This window comes from Lissotriton vulgaris, chromosome 9, assembly GCF_964263255.1.
Source record: "Lissotriton vulgaris chromosome 9, aLisVul1.2, whole genome shotgun sequence".
NCBI classification, from domain to species: domain Eukaryota; kingdom Metazoa; phylum Chordata; class Amphibia; order Caudata; family Salamandridae; genus Lissotriton; species Lissotriton vulgaris.
The window spans coordinates 820566075-820588893 of NC_141697.1; positions in this window are offsets into that span (position 1 = coordinate 820566075).

Genomic DNA, 22819 nt, shown 5'->3' on the forward strand with positions numbered 1-22819 from the left:
AAATAGAGAGGAAAGGCACGCGAGAGAGTGCAAGAGAGAGAAGCATGATAGATAAGGAGGAGGAGAGAGGACGCATGAGAGAGAGATCAAGAGAGAGGGAAGGCAGGAAGAAAAGTAAGGGCAGAATGGAGTGAGAAGGCAGAAAACAGAAAGAGTAAACCTGGGAAATTAGTATTGGACTAAGATAACACACAAAACACTCTGGTATGTGATGACAATGACGTCCATGGACATTATTATTGGAAAAAAAGACCATCCAAGGGTCACTGGTATAGAGGACTGTGGCACCCAGGAGGTAGATGGCATGCATAAATCACTGGTGAGAGAAATACAACGTCTCTGAGGGAAAAGACTAAGAGGGCATCCATTGATCTTTGATGTGACAAGAAACGGCGTCCATGGAATGGGACGATAATACGGGGATTATATCATTCAGGGGAGATTCATGGGCTAGGAAAATAGTATCCATGCAATTTCGGAATAATGATGCATTACAGCGTCAACTAGCTGCTGGGTACGGTAGCTGGTTTTATGTGGCTTGCAGGATGAACTTCACCTTTTACAGTAAAATTGCTCCATTTAGAGTGAATCCCCGTAAGGACTTTAATGACCAGACTAGTTTTCAGATCACAGGAAGAGACCAGAGTGGACCCTGTTCCAAAAAGGAGCTGTCAGAAACCACAAAACTTGATGCAAGTTCTAAATTAATGCAAAAAAATGAAAATCTCATGGGATGAATATAGAAAAACTCAGATAAAGGCAAAAAAGCAATGGGATGAGAATCTTTGGCTAGATCTAAAGAAGGCATGTGTCGATAAACACCAGAAAGAGTTTTGGGCCATATTAAAGTGGGGCTCAGGGGGTATAGCTGAATGCCCAAAAAATCATGTTCCTAAGGAATCTTGGGTCGACTTTTTCAAACCCCAATATGCTGACAACTCAGGCCTTCAGGTAGTTCCCCTTCCAGAAAGGGTATTTTTTGTTAATGAATTATTCACATTAAAAGATGTACACGAGGCAATGGATGGAGTGACCAGAGGCAGGGCACCAGGCATTGATGGCATACCGGCAGATGTTTTTCTATTAGACAGAGATAGCTGGTGTAAATACTTTGTGTGGTTTGGAAATGCTATCGCCCAGGGGGCAAAGATACCAGCAACATGGAAAGGAGCAGAAATAATCCCAGTTTACAAAAAAGGGGATAAGGCTCTAGCAAGCAACTACAGGCCAATCAGCCTTATCGATTGCGCCCAAAAATTGATGGGCAGGCTGGTTCAAAACAAGCTTCAAGCTTGGATTGTTGACAATGACATCCTTTCGCCTTACCATGCGGGATTTCGCCCTTTAACCAGCTCTGTTGACCAGGTGTTCCATTTTCTAACTATATACTGGAAAAATGTTACCCTGCTAAATGGTCCTCTGTTCGCTGTCTTCGTTGACTTGAAGTCCGCGTTTGATTTAGTTCCCCGACAAAAACTTTGGGAAGTTTTAAGGGATTTAGGATTAAGTCCGGAATTACTAACTTTGCTTGTAAGACTCCACAAGAATAATTATGCCCGGATTAGGTGGGGAGCCCAAGGAGAGGTCACGGAAACCTTCCCTGTTGAGAGAGGTGTACGACAGGGTTGTGTCCTGGCCCCCACGTTATTTTCCCTCTACATAAATGGCATTGTGGATTTTCTGAAGCAAGTTCCGACGGATGCTCCATTACTAGACGGGAAGCGAGTTCCAGTACTAATGTTCGCAGATGACACCTTACTGGTCTCGCGGACCCCTAGTGGTCTACAAAAGACAATAAACGCTTTTGGCGAATTCTGCCGGATCCGGGGCTTAGAAATAAATACATCAAAGACAAAATTCATGAATCTGAATCCCTCCAAGAAATTCAAGGGGAAAATGGTCTACAACGGGGCTTTTTTGGAAGAAGTGGATGCCTTTACCTACCTAGGCATCTCCCTGAATGCTAGTATGAACTGGAGATCTCACATGGACTTTGTATTGTTAAAATTTAACCAGCTGGCAGGGGCAATAGCCAAAAAGTATAAATCTTCATTCACAAAACCAATACAGCCAACAATGGAGATCTATGGCATGAAAGTGCTGGGTGCATGCCTTTATGGTTCAGAACTTTGGGGTTTCACCAATTTGAACGCTTTATCAGTGGCAGAAAATAAATTCCTGCGGGGCCTAATCGGTGTTCCACAGAGCACCCCCTCCACTCCTCTCCTCTACGACCTGGGGAGGAAAAGGATTGAGGACATGATTAGACTGCGTCCCCTCCTATATTGGAGACGTATAAAAACTACCCCGGAGTTGAGTCATTACGCTGCTGCCCTACTGGACGTTGAAAACTCTGATACCTTCCATAAAGTAGTTTGGCTAAAAGAAGTGAGGAAATTACTCCAAAAGTTGCACCTTGATCACTTGTGGTCTGTAACAGACCCAGATGACCTTCCCTCAAAGACTACATTGAAAAAGTTATACTGGGACATGATAAATAATGCTTCACTGACCTCTAGCCAACCTCCTGCCTTGACATCCCAGTTCCTAGAGATAAAAACCTTCCCAATGTTTGAACAGTATTGGGATTTGATCTCCAAGCCTTTAGATAGGAAATTGTTTTTCCAGTTTAGAGTTGGCACCTTGTCCCTAAATGCTTTTACTGTTAAATGGTCCCCAGATAATGTAAACACATGCCCCCATTGTAAATCCCATGTAGAAGATATTTTGCATTTTCTATTTGTATGTCCATTATACGTTGCCCCAAGGAATAGATGGTTGAAACCGGCATGCAGAAACCTGGGCACAAGGAGATGTGTTGAGGCTTTCAGGGTCCTGAAATCAAACTGTGCCCCTCAACTTGTAATTGCTGTGGCTAAATTCCTGGGATGGGCCTGGATAATACGCACACAAACTCCTATGAACTACATGAGCTTCCTTTGGTCTGTGATGATACTACATTTAAAAAAAAAAAAGTGTAAATTTAAAAATTTTTATTCGCCAACAAAGTACAATTGTATGGTATTTAATACGTTTTTTATTATTAGATTAGTATTTATTCTGTTTAGTTTAGGGACGCAAGCTTTTATGACAATGTTGTCGAATAAAGTATTTAAACTTGAAAACTTGAACTTGAGAGCCCCTCCCCCACACACTGAAAGCCCCCCCCCCCCACACACAGAGAGCCCCCCGCCCACACACAGAGAGCCCCCCCCCCTTGTCTGGCAATGTACATCAGGCCCTCAGAGTTAATTGTGAAGAAAGACAAGAAGGAGAGAGAAATGGAGAGATGGAAATGAAGGGTAGGAAGAAGAGAGAGATGAAAAAGGAGAGAGGGGCAAAGAAAGGGCAATAGGAAAATAGAGAGTGCAAGAAAAGAACGAGAGAGTTGGTGACTGAAAGAAGAGAGTGAGAGAAGGCAAATAGAGAGAAAAGGCACGCGAGAGAGTGCAAGAGAGAGAAGCATGATAGATAAGGAGGAGGAGAGAGGACGCATGAGAGAGAGATCAAGAGAGAGGGAAGGCAGGAAGAAAAGTAAGGGCAGAATGGAGTGAGAAGGCAGAAAACAGAAAGAGTAAACCTGGGAAATTAGTATTGGACTAAGATAACACACAAAACACTCTGGTATGTGATGACAATGACGTCCATGGACATTATTATTGGGAAAAAAAGACCATCCAAGGGTCACTGGTATAGAGGACTGTGGCACCCAGGAGGTAGATGGCATGCATAAATCACTGGTGAGAGAAATACAACGTCTCTGAGGGAAAAGACTAAGAGGGCATCCATTAATCTTTGATGTGACAAGAAACGGCGTCCATGGAATGGGACGATAATACAGGGATTATATCATTCAGGGGAGATTCATGGGCTAGGAAAATAGTATCCATGCAATTTCGGAATAATGATGCATTACAGCGTCAACTAGCTGCTGGGTACGGTAGCTGGTTTTATGTGGCTTGCAGGATGAACTTCACCTTTTACAGTAAAATTGCTCCATTTAGAGTGAATCCCCGTAAGGACTTTAATGACCAGACTAGTTTTCAGATCACAGGAAGAGACCAGAGTGGACCCTGTTCTAAAAAGGAGCTGTCAGAAACCACAAAACTTGATGCAAGTTCTAAATTAATGCAAAAAAATGAAAATCTACAAAACTGTATTCAGAGCGTAGGTCCAGTTTTTACTGTGGATTTCCCGAATATTAAAAAAAAAACATTGCCTTCAGCAAGCTCAAATCCACACAATCTCCTGTGCCTTGCAAAACACTTATACAGCGTACCTCCACACGATCAAACCTGTCTCATTTTGCAAACACAGCACACTTTTTAAGCTTTCTAATTTACTAATGGTGGGCACTTATTTTAGTCCATTTTCTGTTGCAGTCCTACCCTGACAGCAGCCTAGATCCTTCATCAGCACCCTGTCCCAACCTGACAGCAGCAGCTTAAGTATGAACCACCTCAACAGTAGTCTATGCCCATCAGTCAAAAGCAAGACATTCTTACCGGTTTATAACAGGCTACAATATCAGATCAGTCTGTCAGCATCCTCTGTTAGATGCTCGGTGTGTGATTCTATGCAAAGACACATCGTGCCCAGACTTGAAGTTCTTTACAACATATCTGTGCTGCACAACAGTAGATAAGTGCCTTCTCTTTCTTCAAGTATGTACAGAAACTTAAAGCAATGATATTTATAAAAACTTACTTCAGCACTACTTGTAAGAATAGTTCTAGCAAAAAAAGCATAACTGCACTATTAAATTGTAAAAAGCAGTTATGTAATACAGCACTGCTTAACTTGCATGATAAAATGTGCAAGTATAGTCAAATCCTCTATTTCTTCAAAACACAACTGTTGTTTCGGTATCGGTTCTGTATTATCGATCACAAAGAGAGAAAGAATGAGATACTCACACACCAGCCCAGGGGCGGCGGGTCGCGCAGCTGAGACTGTGCAGTGCAGTGAAGTGAACCAGCAGGGTGCAGCACCGCGAGTACTGAAAGCCCCCCAGAGTAGCAGTCCTGTGTTAAAAGACACTAGGTGGTGCCCACAACTTCTTCCAGCGTTGAGGGGCCTCGGTGCACCCCCGTCAACTGCGTAGACTTTCAGTGCGACGCCCACTCTAAGGAGAGTATCCTCCCTCAGTTCGCAGCTCGTGCTGCAAGTACCTCGGTGTGGCGATGCCCTCCCCCGGGTAGGCAGGGCCAGGCACGCCGTGTCGAGCCCACTGTGGCACCGACAGCTCGTTCGCCTACTCGGGCGGCGAAGAAACAGCGCTGCTGCTCTTCAGTTTGTCGGAGGCCGCCTCAGACTTTAACAACGGACATGCGCACCGAAAGCAAACAGGAAGTGCCTCCATCTATCAGAAGCGTCACCCTCACGCTTAATCAGTGAGACATGAAGAGCTCCACCCCTCCGGCCAACCAGGGTCCTAGCTACACGACATGCACGCCCCCTACTCATTTCTTCGTCACATAAAGCCACCATGCTGGACTTAACATTGATCGCCCGTAAATTTTTACCTCCGTTCCTGTGCTCGTTATAACCTAATTCCGTCCTTTCTCTGTCTTATCCTTTCCCTGTCTGTATGACCTTACTTTCTCCTTTTCCACCACCAGTTTAGCTCGTCCAGGCTATGTTTCTTCTCTTTATTTCTCTGTCCTCTACTTCACCTCTTACTGTACACCCACTCCGTAGAGCCTGGGCACTTTCTCCCACCCATTTGTGATTTGTCCCTTACTGCCTCCGCGTCTTCACTCATATGCCTCCCTTCTATATCCCTTACGTTTCCATCTTTTGTAATCTAACTTATGCTTAAATTACTTACCATACTACATGGCGGAGGAAAATTATTTTCCTTCTTTTTCATTTCCTCCTAGACCTTTGAATGACTGAGTGCGACCACTTGTAGTGGTAATGGACCTGTCCAAAACACTTCGTTTAAATGTCTGCTGTGAGTAGCGCTTGTTCGCACTTACCTGAATAAGTCACGGCAGGATCAAAATTCCGCCAATAGCAGCGCTTCCCGAGCAGGAAGGCAGGTGCCGGCAATGCCGGACCAGATTCAGGGGCGTTCCCGAGAATTGGCTTTCGGCTGACGTAGGGTGACGTAGCCAAAAGCCAAAAATTCTCGGGAACGCCCCCGAATCTGGTCCTGCATTGACGGACAAAGTGTCTTCCAATGGCTAGCCTCCCTTTATGGAGCTAGCCAATGGAAGACTGGGGCGGATTCCAAGCCCCATACTATAGTCATTAGGTTTTCGCCTGCGCGAAAAAGCTGCGCAGTGCGCAGCTTTCGCCAGCCAAAACCTAAAAACGTTGCAGTAGAGCGTGTTCTGCCTACAACAGCAGGCAGGGGAAAGCTATTTAAGAAAATAGTGCTCTGAGGATGTAATTAAAACGTACAGAATAACAACACAAGTAACAGGGGTTGTCCTCAGGGGAGGTTCCAAGAAGAGAAAAGGCAGTACTAAGGAGAAACTACTAAACCTGCTGACCAATGAAAAGCCACCATTTACAAAAGGCAGTAACAGAATCCAATTAAAAAGATGGTCGGAAGGTAGGCAGAGCTTCATGCCCAGATCCTGAACACGAAAATGCGGGTAGATCGTGCACTCCTTTTAAAGAAACGTAATCTGTTAATAAACCTGGGTTTTTTGATCCATGTGCTTCACCCTTCCTTGTGTTTACCTTACACAGTGAGACATGTACATGGGACGGGACTTGAAGCCAACCGGCTGCTAGGACAAACGTGTGCACTACTTGTGCTTGTTATACAAACATTTCAAAACAAATCAACAGTAATTTTTCTCCTTCAACATTATTTTTAATGCGTTCTTCCTTAATCAAAAGAAACAGTAATAATTCTCAACTAATACATTGCAACTGAATCTGCATTAATATAAAAAATTATACAAGCAGCTCAATTAGTCCGTGCATTAAAACTAATGCAAAAGAAGAAAATGTATTGTTGATTTGTTTTGAAATATTTGTATAACAAGCACAAGTAGTGCACACCTTTGTCCTAGCAGCCAGTTGGCTTCTAGCCCATGTACATATCCTGAACACAACATGTCTCAAAGAGCCAGCCCAAGCGCTGCCAAGGTGAAAATAAAAAAAGCGGTTTGACCTGGCCATTATAAAGCTTTTTTGGGGAGGGGGCGGTGCAACGGACAATTGCATGTTAAGGGGGTAGAGAGGCAAATAACAACAGGGTAAGAAACACACACAAGAGTTGGCAACGCCCAAAGGTCTTACCTAAGTACAGCTTTTGGCTTTGTCAATGTCTTTCAACCATGTAGTACAGCAGTGTGGGGTAGAGTAGCGTGGAATGGAGTAGAGAGACGTAGAGTAGAATACCATGGCACAGAGTAGAGTGGTATAGAGTAGAGTGGTGCGGCATAGAGTACAGTGGAAGAGGCACAGAGTGCAGATTAGAGTGGCCTGGAGTTGAATGGCATAGCATAGAGTGGGGTAGTGTGAAGTGGGGTGGAGTAGAGTTGTATAGAGTGGGGTGGAGTTGAGTAGAGTTGAGTACAGCAGGGTTGGACTGACCTATAGGGCAATTAGGCCTTGCCCGAAGGGCTGGTCAGACAGGACAGTTTGTGTGCCCTCCTTTTGGCTATTTGTGGGCCAGTTTTCACTGTTGTTTTCTCTAATATTATCTTACACATTGCCCGTAGTAAGCACAAATTCATACAGTCTCACATACTGTGCAAAACACCAATACAGTATGTCTTTACAAGTTTGAAGGTGCCCAGAATTTTAAATGTTGGCAATTGTTTTAGCTATCCGAGTCACAAAGTGGGACCACTTTTAATCTGATACCTGGGCCTATTTTCTTTCCCAGTCCGACCATAGAGTAGAGTGGGCCTGACACACAGACAGGGGTAGCAGAACCCCCAGCCCACACCCAGCACCACGGCAGTGACACCACCAACGCCTCGCCAGGAGGCGCCTAAAGCCGTTCAGGGCTCCTGCAGCGCGGGACGCATGCCCAGTGAAAACCCGGGCCAAGGGCAGGCCCATCTGCGCCTGTCAGAGCCCGGAGGAGGCTGGGCTGCCCTCCCCTCCTGGAATTGTCTTCTGGGGTCTGGGGGCCCTACCATCACTATTGGCGTTGCTAATAATAATGCAACACCAATATCTCAAAACTTTCAGTAATGCAAGAGCTATTGCATTACAAATCAATCGCGGCACTCACGCTTTATCTTTAAACATCTTAAGCTAAAGCGCATGTGGTGGAATTGCTAAAAAAGTAAAGAAATAGAAAAAAGGCACGCAAGCGCTACAAACAAAAGAAAGGCGATTCAACATTATTCCAGCTGAAGCGCGCTGCGCTGGATATATAAAAGAAGCATTTACAATGCAATGATTTTGCCTTTGTTAAAGTTTGAGCTATTGGCAATGCTCTTGACATTATTTTTATTTATGTTTTTTTTTAACATAAATAAATGGCATTGTCATTTGCAATGCCACTAGCTTTATCTTTCCCAAATGACACCCACACACTGCGAGCCCCCCCACACACTGCGAGCCCCCCACACACTGCGAGCTCCCTCCACACACTGCGAGCCTTCTCCACACACTGCGAGCCTCCCCCACACACTGAGAGCCCCCCCACACACTGAGAGCCCCTCACACACTGAGAGCCCCCCCACACACTGAGAGCCTCCCCCACACACTGAGAGCCCCTCCCCCACACACTAAAAGCCCCCCCCCCCACACACAGAGAGCCCCCCGCCCACACACAGAGAGCCCCCCCTTGTCTGGCAATGTACATCAGGCCCTCAGAGTTAATTGTGAAGAAAGACAAGAAGGAGAGAGAAATGGAGAGATGGAAATGAAGGGTAGGAAGAAGAGAGAGATGAAAAAGGAGAGATGGGCAAAGAAAGGGCAATAGGAAAATAGAGAGTGCAAGAAAAGAAGGAGAGAGTTGGTGACTGAAAGAAGAGAGTGAGAGAAGGCAAATAGAGAGGAAAGGCACGCGAGAGAGTGCAAGAGAGAGAAGCATGATAGATAAGGAGGAGGAGAGAGGACGCATGAGAGAGAGATCAAGAGAGAGGGAAGGCAGGAAGAAAAGTAAGGGCAGAATGGAGGGAGAAGGCAGAAAACAGAAAGAGTAAACCTGGGAAATTAGTATTGGACGAAGATAACACACAAAACACTCTGGTATGTGATGACAATGACGTCCATGGACATTATTATTGGAAAAAAAGACCATCCAAGGGTCACTGGTATAGAGGACTGTGGCACCCAGGAGGTAGATGGCATGCATAAATCACTGGTGAGAGAAATACAACGTCTCTGAGGGAAAAGACTAAGAGGGCATCCATTGATCTTTGATGTGACAAGAAACGGCGTCCATGGAATGGGACGATAATACGGGGATTATATCATTCAGGGAAGATTCATGGGCTAGGAAAATAGTATCAATGCAATTTCGGAATAATGATGCATTACAGCGTCAACTAGCTGCTGGGTACGGTAGCTGGTTTTATGTGGCTTGCAGGATGAACTTCACCTTTTACAGTAAAATTGCTCCATTTAGAGTGAATCCCCATAAGAACTTTAATGACCAGACTAGTTTTCAGATCACAGGAAGAGACCAGAGTGGACCCTGTTCCAAAAAGGAGCTGTCAGAAACCACAAAACTTGATGCAAGTTCTAAATTAATGCAAAAAAATGAAAATCTACAAAACTGTATTCAGAGCGTAGGTCCAGTTTTTACTGTGGATTTCCCGAATATTAAAAAAAAAACATTGCCTTCAGCAAGCTCAAATCCACACAATCTCCTGTGCCTTGCAAAACACTTATACAGCGTACCTCCACACGATCAAACCTGTCTCATTTTGCAAACACAGCACACTTTTTAAGCTTTCTAATTTACTAATGGTGGGCACTTATTTTAGTCCATTTTCTGTCGCAGTCCTACCCTGACAGCAGCCTAGATTTTTCATCAGCACCCTGTCCCAGCCTGACAGCAGCAGCTTAAGTATGAACCACCTCAACAGTAGTCTATGCCCATCAGTCAAAAGCAAGACATTCTAACCGGTTTATAACAGGCTACAATATCAGATCAGTCTGTCAGCATCCTCTGTTAGATGCTCGGTGTGTGATTCTATGCAAAGACACATCGTGCCCAGACTTGAAGTTCTTTACAACATATCTGTGCTGCACAACAGTAGATAAGTGCCTTCTCTTTCTTCAAGTATGTACAGAAACTTAAAGCAATGATATTTATAAAAACTTACTTCAGCACTACTTGTAAGAATAGTTCTAGCAAAAAAAGCATAACTGCACTATTAAATTGTAAAAAGCAGTTATGTAATACAGCACTGCTTAACTTGCATGATAAAATGTGCAAGTATAGTCAAATCCTCTATTTCTTCAAAACACAACTGTTGTTTCGGTATCGGTTCTGTATTATCGATCACAAAGAGAGAAAGAATGAGATACTCACACACCAGCCCAGGGGCGGCGGGTCGCGCAGCTGAGACTGTGCAGTGCAGTGAAGTGAACCAGCAGGGTGCAGCACCGCGAGTACTGAAAGCCCCCCAGAGTAGCAGTCCTGTGTTAAAAGACACTAGGTGGTGCCCACAACTTCTTCCAGCGTTGAGGGGCCTCGGTGCACCCCCGTCAACTGCGTAGACTTTCAGTGCGACGCCCACTCTAAGGAGAGTATCCTCCCTCAGTTCGCAGCTCGTGCTGCAAGTACCTCGGTGTGGCGATGCCCTCCCCCGGGTAGGCAGGGCCAGGCACGCCGTGTCGAGCCCACTGTGGCACCGACAGCTCGTTCGCCTACTCGGGCGGCGAAGAAACAGCGCTGCTGCTCTTCAGTTTGTCGGAGGCCGCCTCAGACTTTAACAACGGACACGCGCACCGAAAGCAAACAGGAAGTGCCTCCATCTATCGGAAGCGTCACCCTCACGCTAAATCAGTGAGACATGAAGAGCTCCACCCCTCCGGCCAACCAGGGTCCTAGCTACACGACATGCACGCCCCCTACTCATTTCTTCGTCACATAAAGCCACCATGCTGGACTTAACATTGATCGCCCGTAAATTTTTACCTCCGTTCCTGTGCTCGTTATAACCTAATTCCGTCCTTTCTCTGTCTTATCCTTTCCCTGTCTGTATGACCTTACTTTCTCCTTTTCCACCACCAGTTTAGCTCGTCCAGGCTATGTTTCTTCTCTTTATTTCTCTGTCCTCTACTTCACCTCTTACTGTACACCCACTCCGTAGAGCCTGGGCACTTTCTCCCACCCATTTGTGATTTGTCCCTTACTGCCTCCGCGTCTTCACTCATATGCCTCCCTTCTATATCCCTTACGTTTCCATCTTTTGTAATCTAACTTATGCTTAAATTACTTACCATACTACATGGCGGAGGAAAATTATTTTCCTTCTTTTTCATTTCCTCCTAGACCTTTGAATGATTGAGTGCGATCACTTGTAGTGGTAATGGACCTGTCCAAAACACTTCGTTTAAATGTCTGCTGTGAGTAGCGCTTGTTCGCACTTACCTGAATAAGTCACGGCAGGATCAAAATTCCGCCAATAGCAGCGCTTCCCGAGCAGGAAGGCAGGTGCCGGCAATGCCGGACCAGATTCAGGGGCGTTCCCGAGAATTGGCTTTCGGCTGACGTAGGGTGACGTAGCCAAAAGCCAAAAATTCTCGGGAACGCCCCCGAATCTGGTCCTGCATTGACGGACAAAGTGTCTTCCAATGGCTAGCCTCCCTTTATGGAGCTAGCCAATGGAAGACTGGGGCAGATTCCAAGCCCCATACTATAGTCATTAGGTTTTCGCCTGCGCGAAAAAGCTGCGCAGTGAGCAGCTTTCGCCAGCCAAAACCTAAAAACGTTGCAGTAGAGCGTGTTCTGCCTACAACAGCAGGCAGGGGAAAGCTATTTAAGAAAATAGTGCTCTGAGGATGTAATTAAAACGTACAGAATAACAACACAAGTAACAGGGGTTGTCCTCAGGGGAGGTTCCAAGAAGAGAAAAGGCAGTACTAAGGAGAAACTACTAAACCTGCTGACCAATGAAAAGCCACCATTTACAAAAGGCAGTAACAGAATCCAATTAAAAAGATGGTCGGAAGGTAGGCAGAGCTTCATGCCCATATCCTGAACACGAAAATGCGGGTAGATCGTGCACTCCTTTTAAAGAAACGTAATCTGTTAATAAACCTGGGTTTTTTGATCCATGTGCTTCACCTTTCCTTGTGTTTACCTTACACAGTGAGACATGTACATGGGACGGGACTTGAAGCCAACCGGCTGCTAGGACAAACGTGTGCACTACTTGTGCTTGTTATACAAACATTTCAAAACAAATCAACAGTAATTTTTCTCCTTCAACATTATTTTTAATGCGTTCTTCCTTAATCAAAAGAAACAGTAATAATTCTCAACTAATACATTGCAACTGAATCTGCATTAATATAAAAAATTATACAAGCAGCTCAATTAGTCCGTGCATTAAAACTAATGCAAAAGAAGAAAATGTATTGTTGATTTGTTTTGAAATATTTGTATAACAAGCACAAGTAGTGCACACCTTTGTCCTAGCAGCCAGTTGGCTTCTAGCCCATGTACATATCCTGAACACAACATGTCTCAAAGAGCCAGCCCAAGCGCTGCCAAGGTGAAAATAAAAAAAGCGGTTTGACCTGGCCATTATAAAGCTTTTTTGGGGAGGGGGCGGTGCAACGGACAATTGCATGTTAAGGGGGTAGAGAGGCAAATAACAACAGGGTAAGAAACACACACAAGAGTTGGCAACGCCCAAAGGTCTTACCTAAGTACAGCTTTTGGCTTTGTCAATGTCTTTCAACCATGTAGTACAGCAGTGTGGGGTAGAGTAGCGTGGAATGGAGTAGAGAGACGTAGAGTAGAATACCATGGCACAGAGTAGAGTGGTATAGAGTAGAGTGGTGCGGCATAGAGTACAGTGGAAGAGGCACAGAGTGCAGATTAGAGCGGCCTGGAGTTGAATGGCATAGCATAGAGTGGGGTAGTGTGAAGTGGGGTGGAGTAGAGTTGTATAGAGTGGGGTGGAGTTGAGTAGAGTTGAGTACAGCAGGGTTGGACTGACCTATAGGGCAATTAGGCCTTGCCCGAAGGGCTGGTCAGACAGGACAGTTTGTGTGCCCTCCTTTTGGCTATTTGTGGGCCAGTTTTCACTGTTGTTTTCTCTAATATTATCTTACACATTGCCCGTAGTAAGCACAAATTCATACAGTCTCACATACTGTGCAAAACACCAATACAGTATGTCTTTACAAGTTTGAAGGTGCCCAGAATTTTAAATGTTGGCAATTGTTTTAGCTATCCGAGTCACAAAGGGGGACCACTTTTAATCTGATACCTGGGCCTATTTTCTTTCCCCGTCCGACCATAGAGTAGAGTGGGCCTGACACACAGACAGGGGTAGCAGAACCGCCAGCCCACACCCAGCACCACGGCAGTGACACCACCAACGCCTCGCCAGGAGGCGCCTAAAGCCGTTCAGGGCTCCTGCAGCGCGGGACGCATGCCCAGTGAAAACCCGGGCCAAGGGCAGGCCCATCTGCGCCTGTCAGAGCCCGGAGGAGGCTGGGCTGCCCTCCCCTCCTAGAATTGTCTTCTGGGGTCTCCCCCATCATGCTACAGCTCATTTCATCTTTGGGCAACAGAGAACAGCAATCCAGGTCCCTGACGTGTACAGAATGGTCTCCATTTGGTCCAGGGCTAACAGAGCGCTCACCTACAAGGTAAGCCCTCTGGGGGCCCTACCATCACTCTTAACAAGTGTGGATTTTTAGTCAGTAATGGGTAGACGGTGGAGGAAGGGTCAGAGGACTTAAGAGGATTTAAGAGGTCCCCGATGCCCACTCATCTCAATTAGGAACGCCTTGGTATATTTTTTAACATCTTGACCACATTCTCCTGTTTCTGGCAGCCTTTAATTGTTCAATAGAACATTCTGCGAAATGAGTTTATCCTTAGCCAAAGCAGTGCCAAGGACGCTATTTTTAGGAACTTGTCTAATTTATGTAGCACTGCCCAGCTTCATTACCACTCGCCCTATATAGTTGGGAGTCATGGGGAATTGTAAGGCAGCTGCAGTAATCCAGGCAGCTCCAGCTATCACAACCATGGACTGTTTCCTACAGAGAGCGGCGGGGGTCCTCCATAAAGAAACTGAACTGGTGACTTGTCGGCCCTCACGGTCTCCGGTGTATCAACTGTGTCCCCCGTCTCAGTCCCTGCATGTGGTTTACAGGTCACCCTGGAGGTGGCAGAGTTGATAGTCCCTTCTGTATCTCCCTCATCCATGAAGACCAAGGATCAAGTAATTATAGGAGAGATGAATCTCAGGTCACCGAGGGGTGGACCGGCAGGGGACAGTCAATTTCAGTACCTGCTCAAAATCAAACTTCTTAAGTTGATGCGCAAGAGGGGCGGCCTCGAGGTGGGGATCCGATTTGGGGCCCAGCAGAAGTGTTCACTCTAAAGTAGATACCCGACTCCCAGAGCTCAGGGCGCAGTTCTGGTCTCGAAAGACGAACTGGCAGCCATGCTGGAAGCATGCGTGGGGTCCCTTTTTGATGGTTTGGACTCGAAATTAGAACAAATCAAGCAACGATTGTCCTCCATCGAGAGGGAATTCTTGAAACTCTCTCAATTTATCAAGACTTTCAACCTCACTCCCAGGGGCATTAGCAAAGTAGCAACGCTCATAATGGCCTTAGTCTCCATGCCTCGGTAACTGCTACAGGAGAGGCCCACAAGGAATGTAATACGCAAGGCAGGAGCATCATCCCTCTCTCCGCTGGCCCACAACTACCCTTTACAGACGAAACATAGGCGAGGGCATGCTCCCAGGATTTACCTAGGGCGGAGGCCAGTCCATGGAGTGAGTTGACCTCCAGCATGAAGTGCGCAGGCGGGGAAGCCTCGACCTCTTCTTCCGGGGTACAGGGCACAAAGCCCCAGGGACCAGACAACATACATCTACCACCAGAAGCTTTCCATTTGTCGTGGTCCTGAGCACAGTGCCAGTCTTAAAGCCGGGTGTTACTGAGGACTTATACTAAGGAACAAAGTCCTTCACTAGCTCAATATCAATACACCATTGGGTTTTAGAGTGGGGAGGCACATCATCATTGGGAGGCCTGGATTGGAGGTTTGAAAAAGAGCAAGCTGCTGTAATAGCAAGGGTCCAGTCACTTCCGTTATGGCCCTCCGTTTGGGCTACTTTTATACATCTCCACCCATGGCCCTATATTCTAGGAAACCAGTTACCCTGGCTCTTTTTGAGTGGCCCCATGTGTCATCGCACTTTTTATCACATTTGCAACCTTCCTTACAACCTTATCCCATGCACCAGCTGGCACAATGGAACCCAAACAGTTATGATCAAAACACTAATTTTTGTAACCTTGTTTCCTGGAATATAGCTGGCCTAGTCAGTAAGTTTGTAGATCTGGAATGGCTGTGTTTTATCCAAAAGTACGAAATTATGTGCCTACAGGAGACCTAGACCATCAACAACTCTTATTTTCTGGAAGGCTACAAGTTGTTCAACATACCTGCAACTCCTTCAAGGGCTGGTCCACCCAAGGGTGCCTCGCAGTTTATGTGTCACTCAGGTTAAGAGGTGGCATTGTGGACTTAAATACCGACAATCCATGCCTTCAGGCCTTATTCTCATTAGGGTCGTGTTGATTACTGCTCTTGAACTTTTATAATATTACATCTTCCCCTCCCGAGGTTTGTAATGTTACTCGATTAGGTACTTTTCTGACAAATTTTAAAGCCTCTCCCTGTAAGACTGGTAATATAGTTTTGTTAGGGGATTTTAATGTTCATCCTTGTGGGACCTAAGGCGGCAGGGTCTTGGGGGTATTGAGAGTTCCTCCTGTCCTTGCGGTGCTGATGCACATCTTGAACATAGTAGGCAGGAGGATGAACTAAATTCCCTAGCTTGTGATCTGGACCTGCAATCGACTATGGGTAGATTGGATCCAGATAGAAGAAACCTAATTTCCACTTTTAAGGGGCTAGGTCGTGGACCCTCCTTTATAGATTTCATTTTAGTTTCCACTCCGCTTTTTTACCTGATTGTTTACTTTTCAGTAATAGCCAGTAATCGCACCGATCATAATCCGTGGTGTATTAAAGCTAACTGGCCTATATTGGGTCTGGAGCGGAAGAATAGTGTAAGAGTGGTACTTCGGCCCACTAATGGAGGCAGAAGGCACAAATGGGCGCAGATTCCACCAGGCACCCTGTTTGAGTCCCTCTTGGTGAAATGACAGAGTGAGATTCAGATTTGCCGGGATGCGGAGGTAGAGCCGGACGAGTCCATCATCCATGCCTTTGAATCTATCTCCCGTTCTGTCGCTGAGCTTATACCGGTCCCTGCACCCAAAGTCCGACAGGAAAGTGTAGGAAGGTGGATATCTGACTATGGTTACCCCCAAACTTTTTGCCTGGTGTTTAGCTGGTTTTTTACATAGTTGGCCTGGGATCCTGCTATTCAGGGCCCCAGGCTGATTGCTCTCTCCTTAAAATGGACTCCATGTACCCTAGGTGCATTACGAATTGGAACTGGTTCACCTTATAGGCCCCTGTAACAGTGTACCATAGGTACCCAGGGCATAGGTGTAGCCAAGGCCTACCAGGGGCTGCAGCATGTATTGTGCCACCCCTGGCCTGGCCTCCATATTTTGACACAACTGGCTGATCACTCAGCTGGGGTAAGTTGGTGTAATCACCTCTTGCTTAGATATAGTATCCCTATATCTAACCTTAACTGGACACATGTTAACCTATAAGCCATTCCTATGGAAGGCCCCTGCAATCCTGGGGGCAGAGTGCGTGGTTTCATGTGAGATGGTGCTCTAGCATGAGCTGAGCCTGTCTGCAGCTGTCGGGAACAACTCCCTTAGCTGTTCCGGGATATTGTCATACCATATACTTTTAAGTGCATTATAATCCTTGCGGTTATATGCTAACTTTGGTTTGGCTTTATCAAAACATGTCGAGTAAGGTGCCATACGATTTGGAATACTATCCCCTTGACAGTTCTGTCGACGGGGATAGCATTCCACCCTTCTAGAGGGACACAACATGTACATAGCCTTAACCCCGGTTAAAGTTACCCAGAGCCTCAGCATCACAAAATGGATGCTGCCACCACAGACACAAGTCTGACCTCCTGCTGCTGGGAGTCCTTCCAGCGAGGGAGGCTTGGACAAAGGGTTTCCTGCCTTGGGAGGTGCGAGCACCACCCCAGACAGGATTTTGTGTATTGGGTAGGACAGGGCTGAATAGAATCAGACATGCCCGGGGCCTACAAGGTGTCCTCGTGCATAAGCCAGTCCAAACTGGTCCTGCGACTTTCCAGACCCAGGCCTGGCGAGGAGCTGGACAAAGGAAAGGGGGTGTAACCGCCCCTCTTCCTGGTCCCACCCAGAGGAGGGACCTAGCAGGTGATCCACCCCTCAGATTGGGAATAAGAGTGGGAGCAGTGCCGTGCACCTCAGATCATCCTGAATCAACTTGAAACTAAGAAGACAACTGGACTTCGACATTCTGCTGCACAGAAGACTGAAGAGCATCTCCCTTGTGGCCTAGGAGTGGCCACCCTGTGAACACAGACACCATCCAGCAACTCGACGTCTGCTTTGCCGCCGCCTCCCGCTGGAGCCCGAGCCCAGAGCCTGACGAGACCCAAACTCTTAGACTTCTCACAGCTCGATCCACAGTCCCTGCAAAGAAGGGACCCGTGGAGGCACCGAGAAACGTGGGACCGGACATCTCGAAAGACCCCCGAGAAGCTGACTGCGCAGCACCCGAGGCACCCTCAATGCTGTGCTTTGGGGTTTGAGAAGCCCCACAACCAAGCAGCCCTTGCACCGAAGATCAGCCCCCCAGCATCTCCACGATCTGCGTGGGGCCCTTTTGCACCGTGCCACTTGACGCGCCATCCCGGCCACTTGCCACGTGGTCAGCGGCCATCTTGGCAACAAAACCTACAAATTACACTGCGGGTCTGGTTGCTCCAGACTTGCCCTCACTCCTGTATAAAGGAGCACCCGCTCTGACCTTGCTGGTCCGAGTGATAAGCCTTTTTCACTTCCTGCGTGGCTTGCATTAGCCAAGGTCTGTTTGCTCCGATCAAGTTGCCGACACCGCCATCAGCTAGAACCTTTGTGGGACAGCTCGTGATCGACTCCTGGACGTCCTCGACCTCCTTGTGTTCACGTGGATGCTGAGAGAAGCTACACCTCATCGCCTGTTTGCACCCGACATCGCCTGGTTCCAATCTGGTTCCACGGTAGTCACTGGCTAGTGACTTTGAACATTGTCCCCTCTGCTTTCAGGTCTTCACCACTTCAGATCCACCCATGGATCCACCGGAAATCTTCACATCGAGCCTCCTGCAGCATCCTCAGCTCCAAGCACCATCGACCTGCGTGACAAAACCCGACACTACTTCGCACGTGTGCACCCGCTTCCTGTGGGTGAGGTAACTCAGCAACGCCGGTGTTCCCACACTGGTATACACCTCTAGTGTCTGTGTCTAAAGTTTCATCCTTATAGGTCACTCGGAAGGTTCCTAAAACACCAACTTTGTAACTTTTACACACCATAGACAATACATTGGTGAATGTGTGCACTTTAAGCACTGCACCCGAGTCCCGCGGGCCTTTTCCGACTTAGTCACTGCTAGTCCCGATCAGCTCCAGCGATTCCCCAGGCCCTAGGCCTACTTCCTTTCAGCTAGGTGGTTCTTATACCACTATTTTAGTATATGGTTTAGATGGCCCCTAGGGCTCATCCATATTGTGCAACTTTTGTATATTTAAACTGTGTTTTGTTTTAAGGCATTTGCTTCTGTGCTCATAAAGAGTATAGGGGATTTTGTAGTAAATAAATATATATATATATTTTCAATATATATCTGTGTGGTATCCTTTCATTTGGTATTCAAGGGGATTGTGTATGGTAAAAAAGCTTGCTTCACATGCCTTTACAGAGTTTAGCCTAAGACTGCTTTGTCCACGCTACTAGGATAGCTGGTCTATAAGGTTGACTTTCAACCAATCATCATAAGGGTTTCTTGGCATGGTACAAGGTGATCACTAGAATTAGTGAGCATCACATACCAGGCCAACTTTTCACAGAAAGGACAACCAGATGGTTTAACCCTGAATGTTCGCTTGTTGCTAGGAGGCTTAGAATAGCGTTGCATGCCATCCCCAGGAACAGTTCCCTAGTTAAAATTCGAAGGAAGCAATATAAGATAGCCCTTAGTAAGTGTAAGGAGGCTTTCAAAGAGGAAGCTTGGGGTAAGCTTATGAAAGCAACAACTATCAAGTGTAGTACCAAGTTTTTGAGCATCATTAATAGCCCCTTTTTGAGAGTAGAGGCCGCAAATGTCGTAGATGCACACATCCCAGAGAATGACTGGGCCAGCCATTTTGAGGGCATGTTTAAGGGTGATTCTGCCCAGTTTTTACCACTCGAGAAGGGAATTGAAAATACAACTCTATCTGTAACGGAAGATGAAGTGAGGCGAGGCATCACTGGCATGACGTGCAATAAGGCCACAGGACTTGACTGATTCCATCCTGATCTTTATCTGTCGGATGTGGAGTTCTGGGTACCATTACTTACCTCTGTAATTAATGCAGCCACAAGGTCTGGCCTTCCTGTCTCTTGGGTCACCTCCATATTTGTCCTGGTTTTTTAAAAGGGGTATAGGGACAGTAGTACTCTATGTTACAGGCCCATATCCCTGTTGGACTACGTGGTCAAAGGGGTCAGGCGCATCTTGCTGGGTAGGTTATTGTCTTGGGCTCTTGACAATAACATCTTGTCGGAGGCCCAATACCGTTTCCGCTCTGGCTGCTCCACGACCGATCAATGTCTAAATCTTTTTATGATAGTGAATGAGTACACCGTAGCCCACTCTGTTACCATCTTTTTGGCCTTTATATACCTGTCTTCCGCATTTGATTGCATGAACAGGGGTAAATTGTGGCAGATCCTTCTTTCTTTAGGAGTGGAAAGGGATACTGTCTCCTTCCTATATGACCTCCATCGAGACACTAAGACGGCCATGCGTTATTCAGCCTGCTTGAATGTATCATGTTCATTTCCAGTCAGGGGCAGAGTCTGTCAGGGTTGTATTTTGGCCCCGTTTTTATTCAACCTCTACATTAATAACCTGAAGAAAACCCTCTTGGAGACCAAGGCGGATTTCCCTTAAGCAGGGCGGAGAGGTCTCCTGGTCCTGATATATGCAGATGAAGCCAAGACTGAACGGGGTTTGCAAACTCTTATAACCTTATTTGCGCAATTTACGGGGACTTGGATCTGACGATCAATAATTCAAAATCATATACTGTGCAAGTAGGGGCTCGGACCAATAGGCCATATGCCTTCAGGGTAGGGTTTACACTGATTCCTAAGTTGAGTGTGTTCTCCTATATGGGGGTACTCTTAGATGAAAAAATGAATTGGGGGCCTAAACTCACTTGCAAGAGAAATGACCTTATCAGGGAGACTGCAGCAACTTTTAATTTCGCCGCCAGACTGGGGGGAAAAGACTGGTGGGTGCCCTTCTTAAGCTCTACAGGGCTAAGTCTATCTCAAAGGCCCTCAATGGCAATGAGATCTAGTGGTACACTGACACAAACAATATTCAAATAGCCGAAAACAAATTCCTGAGACGCCTGTTATCCATTCTCCAGGGTACCCCCTCTTTCACTGCTCATGAGGAGCAAGGCATGCCCTACATCTCTGATTTGATAGCATTTCGCCCAGTGTCTCTATGGCTAAAAATCTGGGTTAGGGAGGGGATGCGCTAAATAAAGCAATTTTAAACGATTGTCTGGCTCTTGATCTCACACCCAGGGTACCATGGCTCAAATATGTAAAAAGGAGCCTCATGAGTCTGGGAAGAGGAGATCTTTTCACCAACCCCGATGCAATGTGCAAGAAAGATTTAGCCCAGACCAAATCAGCCTTTATTGCACGCCAGACCAAGGTAAGGGAGGTGAGGTAGCTTCTGATGTCCAGCGTACGTCGTTTCATAATGTTATGGACCACCCTGATGGTGGAGCCGTACTTGCTGGGGTTCACAAACTCATACGACCGCTTTCTCCTAACCAGGTTCCGGTTCGATCTTTTTCACCTTCTTCTTGCCCATCCCAGGGGTCAGAATAAAGGGCAACCTCTTTCGTCCTGCGGCTGCAATGGTACATCTCCGCAGGACATGGTTCATTTCACGATGTTTTGCCCATTTTAAGATACACTCTGAAAATCCTTTACTAATTCCTATTTTGAAACAGGGCAATTTTATACAAGCACGGCCCACATTTACATTTCTTCAAATGTTGACAGGTAATACCATTTTTTATGTGCTTAATTTATTAAAATCCACCATCAGACTTAGGGCGTGTTGTGACTAACCTGCCTGACCATTGTAACTATTTTCAGCACTATGCACTTTACCATGCCCCACTAGCCTGTTCACCTAATAACTTGATTAAGTGCAAGGTTTTATTGTATCACCTAGAGTGGGTTTTTTTTGCAGGTATTTAAGTGTTTTTGTGGTGTTTTGGTAATTAGATATTTTTAAGTGCATATATACAACTTTTTAAACTGTTTGTAATACACTTTAACCGGGTATGTTACTGTTTGGTTATACGCTTTAGATTTGATCCTGTGTTTTATCTTGTGCTTTTATGGTTTTATCAAAGGAAACCGAAAAAAAGGTATTTGACTTGACTAGAGTTGCCTGGGGTAGAGGAGAGTGGTGTATGGTGGGGTGGTGTAGGAATAGCATGGAGTTGTTAATATAGGTGAATGCTATGTTAAAGTACGCATGATATATGCACGCATAACAACGTCAATACCAAATGTAATGTCAATGTATAATATAATCTATGCTTGCATAGCAATGCCAATACTAGTAAAAATGATGTACGTTATGACAAATGTATGCATAATAATGAGAATGTTGGTAAATATGATATCAATGACAGCCATGTTATATGTACATGTAATAATGAAATTGTTTTGTTGCTGTCTAATTTACCCAAGATGAGCTCCCCATCAACCCCAAGTCAAAGATACGTCGTCAAACAGGCCCTGCAACCCAAACCAAGACTATCGATTGATAGGTACATGTGGGGTCACACTTAGCACTAAGACAAACATGCAAACAGGGAAAACACTGATCCATCCCACAGATAGGCAGTTACACCACAAGGAGGTCAGAGGAGATTGGCCCCAATAAAATTCATTTGGCCAAAGACGTTTGCTCTCAAAATACCACAAAGTCAGATGCCACATGTAGTTAGGAACTCTCAGCCAATCAGAACACAGCATGCACACCACATGCAGTGATCACACGCTCCCCGTCCGGACATCTGGACACATACACACTGGACCACACTAGCTCCCCACGCGTTTGAGAGCCACCTCTGTCCCCCTTATCAGATGGTTGTATTTATGGTTCATGACTAGGCCCTGATCTACATGCTTTAGAAGAATGTGTAATCATTTTATTGTACCTCAAGAACTGTATATATTACTGGCCAAAACTTCTGTACACTGAAACTGTCTTCAGACGTAACTCTGTTGATGCCCTCCCGGCCACTGCATTTAATTAAACCAACTTGTTCCTGTTTTGCCAAACACCTCTTTTCTTTTAATTTTTCAAGGTTAATTCATATCCAAGCAACATTTTAGCACGCCAACCAGGAGAGATTGGTTTATCGAACCCGACTGCTGCCGGAAGACAAG